The sequence below is a fragment of the Eumetopias jubatus genome, unplaced genomic scaffold (assembly GCF_037043125.1).
Source record: "Eumetopias jubatus isolate StellerSeaLion01/CBP00866 unplaced genomic scaffold, mEumJub1_p1.0 scaffold_3, whole genome shotgun sequence".
Lineage (NCBI taxonomy): Eukaryota > Metazoa > Chordata > Mammalia > Carnivora > Otariidae > Eumetopias > Eumetopias jubatus.
The window spans coordinates 174,666,888-174,674,431 of NW_028274809.1; positions in this window are offsets into that span (position 1 = coordinate 174,666,888).

The window sequence follows — 7,544 nt, forward strand, 5'->3', positions numbered from 1 at the left end:
AGACAAGAACAGACATTTCTCCAAGGAAGACACACAGATGGCCAACAGACACATGAAAAGGTGCTCATCATCACTTATCATCAGGGAAATGCAAATCGAAACCACAATGCAATGTCATCTCACACCTGTCAGAATGGCTAAAATCAACAACACAAGAAACAAAAGTGTTGAAGAGGAACACTCTTGCACTGCTGGTGGGAATGCAAACTGGTGCAGCTACTCTGAAAAACAGTATGGAACTTCCTCAAAATGTTAAAAATAGAACTACCTTACAATCCAGCAATTGCACTACTAGGTATTTATCCAAAGAATACAAAAATACTAATTCAAATTGATTTATACACCTGGATGTTTATAGCAGCATTATTTACAAGAGCCAAATGACAGAAAGAGCCCAAATATCCATTGACTGATGAATGGATAAGGAAGAAGCGGTATGTATACATACAATGGAATATTATTCAGCCATAAAAATAATGACATCTTCCCATTTGCAACAACATGGATGGAGCTTGAGAGTATTATGCTAAGCAAAATAAGTCAGTCAGCGAAAGAGAAAAAAAGTATGATATCACTCTTACGTGGAATTTAAGAAACAAAACAAATGAGCAAAGGGGGGAAAAGAGAGAGAGACAAACCAAGAGATAGTCTTTTTAACTATAGAGAACAAGCTGAGCCTGACCAGAGAGGAGGTGAGTGGGTAGATGGGAGAAATATGTGATGGGGATTAAGGAATGCACTTGTCCTGATGAAAACTGGGTGATTAAAACAAAACTTAAAAAAAAAAAGCTTGTTACTTTCAGTAACAGAAAGTCACCGGGATTATTGAGCAATTACTTTTTGCAACTAGAAAAACATTTTTCTCATACAAACATATAAAGATTTAGAAAGATAAAGAAAGGTTTAAGCAACAAAATCAAACTTACACTTAATCTCACTAGTAAAAGATGGCCTGTGATGATATTTGGCTGAATTTATATTTGCTCATAAATTTAACTTAACATTGTACTATAAATATTCTCCACAGCATTAAGTAGCCTTTAAAAATGATTTTAATGGATAGTCAATTTTCCATTTTATAAATTTACTTATTTATTTAGTCTTGTTTTAGTAAATTTTAATTTATTTTTCAGTTTTTCATTTTTATAATTAATACTGGGATGAAAATCTCTGCACTTAATCCTATTAATATTCCTCGTTTTGTAGAGAGGAGTTATGTATATCCTAGCTTCTTTATTAAGGCATGAATTCATTTCTATCAAATGTGTTTACCAAGAAAAATTAACTTGTTTACATAATCAACATCTTTCTAAGAAGAAGTGGATTTTTGCTTTCCTTCAAAAAGGAAAATTTTGAGTAAGAAAATAAAAATTATACTTAATTCTGTCACCCTGAGATAACTAATATTAGTGATTTGATGTGTTTCCATATACAAATATCTTTTTTACTCAACATAAAAAAACAACATTAAAATAGAATTAAGTAGACTCTAGAAATAGCATTTAATGTATTCCATACCATTTTTGATTTAACATGACAGCAAATTTTATCCTCTGCTCTGAGTAACTAGGAAGTCTAAAAATGGTTCTGTCTATAGCTACATGGGTATAATAATTGCTACAATCCCTCACTCCTTTTTCTTTGTTCCTACTATATTTTTCATCCTAATTTTCATTCACTGGTTTATCTTTCTCACTACACTATGAAATTTTTGAGTGGAGGTACAATAGTTTATTTATTATTTAAATGGTACCCAACAAGTAAGAGTGTCTTTTTTTTTCAAAGATTTTATTTATTTAATTGACAGAGAGGGAGAGAGAGACAGAGAGAGAGGGAACACAAGCAAGGGGAGTGGGAGAGGGAGAAGCAGGCTTCCCGCCGAGCAGGGAGCCCGATGCGGGGCTCGATCCCAGGACCCTGGGATCATGACCTGAGCCGAAGGGAGTCGCTTAACCTACTGAGCCACCCAGGTGCCCCAAGAGTGCCTTGAATAAAAATAAATAAAGCAAAAACAAACAAACAAAACATTTGTCTTTGCTCATATGTGACTCTACAAATTTGTTGTATAAAATGGTGAGATTAATTTCACATTAGATTAGCACAATACCTTATAGTTAAACAACAATTAAAATAGTGGTTAAGAAACCCGAAATGATTTAAATTAACCTAGAAACCCAGCATATTTTTAATTAAAAACAAATCTTTGAACACATTAGCTTCTTTCATGAAGATTTCATACAAATAAAAATAAAAATTGAAACCTTAAATCATATTACTAAAAGCTATATTAAGGCCAGTAAAAGTACAGGCTTTTTTTTTTTTAAGTAAAACAAATAGCTATCAGAGTTTTTCACCCAAAGCCACAAAAATGAAGGTTTTTTTCAACTATATAATGACAATATTTTTACCATTCTATGATATAATAATTTCTTTTTTTTATTATTATTACGTTATGTTAATCACCATACATTACATCATTAGTTTTTGATGTAGTGTTCCATGATTCATTGTTTGCACATAACACCCAGTGCTCCATGCAGCACGTGCCCTCTTTAATACCCATCACCAGGCTAACCCATCCCCCCAGCCCCCTCCCCTCTAGAACCCTCAGTTTGTTTCTCAGAGTCCATAGTCTGTCATGGTTCATCTCCCCCTCCGATTTCCGCCCCCTTCATTCTTCCCCTCCTGCTATCTTCTTCTTTTTTTTTTTTAAACAAAGTATATCATTTCATGAAAACAGTTAACAATCATGTCTTTAAAAATTATTGTTGGTACAATGGACCAATGTAATTCCTGCTCTGTCCAACTACACACATTCATTTGGGGTTATAGAGGTTTGAGATAACCTTGTAGTAGTTATGGGGAATGGTGAGTGTGCTAACATTGTTTAAGTCTGGAAGTATGTTGGAGGGACGCAAATTCATAAAGGCTCATGAAGAAAATATAGCCATAATATGTACTCTTTGGAACCCTTCCTCTCTTAATTAATTTTATTTCCTATTACTTTCCCTAGACCTTCATAGTGACTCTTCCACCATCCCACCAATTATCTAAGAAAGCTGTAGAAATATATTTTAAATATAGATAGTTGTATGTGAAAATTATGAAGTTGTATATTTTTTGTATAGAAATAGCTCTTGGTATATAAGAAAAAATAATTTCTACAACTGAAACTAATTTACATCCAAATTCCCTTTCTGATTTGAACAGAAATTTAAGGTCATTTTTCTTCAGGGTTTTTTGGTTAATAATCTTGATTTCACTCCCCTCTTTCTCTCTGGGTCTCGGGATTTCCAGATCCCTCTACAGTGCATGATATCAATGTAACGAGGGCTGGGACACAGGACAAGACGTCCTAGAACTCTTCTTAATTTGGACAAATTTCTGGGCAGTTTACATAATGCAATTCATTCTTAGTGGGTCTATGTTTTTTTCTTCTCATCTCCATAGATTTTCCAGGGCTTCTCGTTTATCCTGAACCCCTTCAGAACCATTGGATGACACAGAAAAAAATTCTGCATTTTTTTTAAAACCACCCTGGGACAGCAAAATTTCTGTGAACTTGTTTTGGTCTTTTTCAGCTCGAACACACCGTGAATTCATCTCTATTGTCGGTTGCCCAAGATGACTTCACAAACAGTAAATCTTGCCTTTCCAGTGTCCACTCCAGAAATCAAGAACACATTCCTCTGCAATTTCTCAAGCTTCTCTGAAACTGCCTCTCCATCTTCTGGGGATTCAGGCTCCAGTGGAGGCAGGGCCAGTTCCTTTCTCCAAGACTCACTCAAAAGTTATTTGCTTTCTTCTTGTCTTTACCTTTTTAAATTTGACTTGACATCTCTTTTTTTTAATTGAAGTATAATAAATATACACTGTTCTATTAGCTTGAGATGTACATTACAACGTTTGAACAGGTCTATACATTACTCAGTGTCCATCAGGATAAGGGTGTGGTTAATCCCCTTTATCTATTTCACCCCTCCTCCCAACCACGCCCTGCTTTCATTTTGATAGAACCGCTGGAGTTGGGATGGTGTTTTACCTGTCTTGGATTCTTCCATCCATATTTTTAAGGTACAAACCTTATTCATAGAATATATTAAGGCTTAGCTGACTTTTGGATATAACATTTTTCTTCTAAAATTTTGTCACAGCCATAAATTTCAAGGAATTATTTTAAGCTTAAAATATATGGAACGATTTCTTGGTTTTGTTTTCTCTTATTCTTTTTCTTGAGGTAAGGAATGCTACTGATTATATATATATATATATGAAACAAGTTATCAGAAACAAAAACCATATCTGTTAATTTATGAAACTGTTATTACTGAATAATAGAATTAGCAAGTAATACCCTATGTGACATAAATTGGCCCCTTTAAGCCCCTTAGAATGATATCTCGGAAATGTATTCATTAGCCTTGGGCTCCTCAGCCATGCCCAGGAGGCAGACAAATGCTCCTTGAGAAAGCAGGCTCTTAAAGAGAATTCAAAGAGAATAATGGCAATTCTAGTCAAAGTCAGCAATAACCACACAATAAAATGTCTCAAGTTCTGGGAAAAAAATTTTTTTTTTTTTTTCCCTGGGAACAACTGTCTGGCTCCAGATGATAAGATAGATGTTTATAGTTCAGGACCACCTCTGAAGGACTCTGCTCTCTCACAAACCTAATCGAGGTCCCGAAAGAGTCTGTGAAGCTGTCTCTTACCCAGGGTGCATAGCAGCAGTCACAGAGAGGGTTCAAAGAGAACAAGGGAGATCTACCGCGCTGTCTCATAGCTGTGCTGATCTTGTATTCTAATGTGCTGTATTCAGTTATACCACGTCAAAAAATATTTCCCTAGACTTTCAGAAACTAAGGGGTCAAAATTTAGAAATAGATAAGAAAACGCTACATGTGTTTTATTTTATTTATTAGGGTCAAAGAAAAATTTCCAGGCGTTTATCATTATCTGAATAATGGGAAAATAATGGGAAAATATTTTAAAATATTCAGGATGAATTTAAAGACATTGAAGAATAGAAAATGTACTTGCTGCTGTGCCATATTCAAAAGACAATTTGGACAGATGATGATCCCAGCTTTATACCTATCCAGACTTGACTGTTTTAAATGAAATAAAGACTACGGGAAGAATCATAGCTAAGGGAGAACGGGACAGGGCTGACAGTTGCTCATTGTGAGCATGTTCATGGTCATGGTACCCTCTAAAGTAAATGGTATATTTTAAAGGAAATATGTTGACATGACCCGATGTCATGCTCATGGAACACATCAAAGAAAGCAGTGTTGAAACAAGTCCATGATATTCATAGAGAAGACAGGTGTTAGGGAAGTGGTATTTTTACATGCTCCTTTTCACACCAACTGGAAACTGCAAATTATACTCAGTTATGCTCCATACTCTGATGTTAGAAATTGGGGCTTCCCCTGGGATAAACCAATCCACTCCAAACCCAAAAATCGGTATTAAGGCTACACTTTCTGTTGAATATGTACATATGGTCTAGGAAGTTTGACTTCTTGCTCAACAATTTCAAGATTCACTAACAGAATTACAAAGCTTTGGCGCTCACAATTCTGCTTAGGGCTAAGTTTGTTTCTGTTTGGTGAGATAGAGAAGGGCACTAACTTTCCTAAGAACCACGACAACCGTAACGTCACACTTGAGTTTCCATAATGTGAGAAATGGTAATGAGAGCCCTACGACAAAACAATAGTTGAGTAAGAATCAAACTAGGTCTTTCAGGAGTTTCACCACTATATGTATTAATAGCTGTCTTATTCCGTGGGATTCCTATTAATAGAGTAGCTCAGAGCTCTTTCATGGTGTTACACTGGGCCCCACAGACTGTAACCCAGTTTGTATTCTCACATATGTGATGTAATAGATGGCTCACCAATAGCTCATCAAAATTCCTGTCCTTAAGAAAATGGTGCAAGGTTTCTATCAGGTATCCTATTGTTGACCTACTATGAGACCAAAGAGAGAAGGGAGGAATTATCATAGCTGCAAAACTAGGATGTATAACCCAGTCCTTATTAACACTGCTTCCCAGGTCACAGCAAATCGCCAATGGAACGATAAAGTTCTGGTCACTGGCATGTCAGTAACTGAAATATCATGTCCAATACTGAAATAAGTATAATCAATCCCCCTCAAAAAACTAAATTCCAAATCATGTAGAAGTTGATTTATAACCTATGCTCTCCCTCCCTCCCCCAAATATCTATTAAAAATTCTCTGAAAAAAAAATTGAACCTAGGGATGCCTGGGTGGCTTAGTCATTAAGCGTCTGCCTTTGGCTCAGGTCGTGATCCCAGGGTCCTGGGATCGAGCCCCACATCGGGCTCCCTGCTCCGTGGGAAACCTGCTTCTCCCTCTCTCACTCCCCCTGCTTGTGTTCCCTCTTTTGCTGTGTCTCTCACCATCAAATAAATAAATAAAACCTTTAAAAAAAATAATAACTGAACCTAAATAGTTAAGCACATGCCTTAACAAGACGTGTTATTTCTGGATGACAATGGGCATAGCAATAGATTTGTTAATGGAATGAAGCAGGGGAAGCCTGCTTCTCAAAAAATGGGTCTGAGTCATATATATGCTTCTGACAAATGATGACAAACTCTTCTGAGTTTATATCATCGAGCTGGTCTAAATGAACCTCACACTGAGGTACACATTTCTGCCCATGGCGTCTTCAAGAAGTAGAATAAAAAGCCCCTCCCATTTTATAATAAATGCAAGTGTGAACTTTTCATGTACTTTCTCAAACTGTAACTTTTTTTTTCCAGAAAAGTGGCTTTTTAAAACACCTCATATTTGTGGTGGTTTTGCTTTTTTGTTTTCTTTTGAGGTAAACAGGATTTCTTTCCTCTGTTGCACATAACTAAATAATCAATTTAGGGCCATGACAGTCCTACACTGAGCTCAAAAGGACAATGACCTTTTATTTTTTTTTTAAAGATTTTATTTATTTATTTGAGAGAGAGAGAGAATGAGATAGAGAGCATGAGAGGCAAGAGGTTCACAGGGAGAAGCAGACTCCCTGCTCAGCAGGGAGCCCGATGTGGGACTCGATCCCGGGACTCCAGGATCATGACCTGAGCCGAAGGCAGTCGATTAACCAACTGAGCCACCCAGGCGCCCCGGACAATGACCTTTTAACTCACCCTGTAAAAGTTACAGGGATGGCAAAACAATAGAATGGCTTGCTTAAAATTTTAATCCCTGTCTTGACTGAAAGAATTTTTGATGGTCTGGTGGAGGCTTTGTATTATGCAAAACCTGCCTTAAGAACAGGGCATTTTATGGATCTGTCTCATTCATTACATTCCTCCATGTGGAAAATAAGATCCCACAATCTCTTAATTCAGATTGTACCTTAAAAAAAAAAAAATCTCTACCTCCAAAAGATGGAAATTATGGCTTCAAGACTAGTCATTATCATTTCAATGGAAGAAACATAGGAGCTTTGACTGGATAAAAATTATATAAGAGAGTAAAAACATGAAAAAAGTCTTAGGAAACAGAAAGAGTGA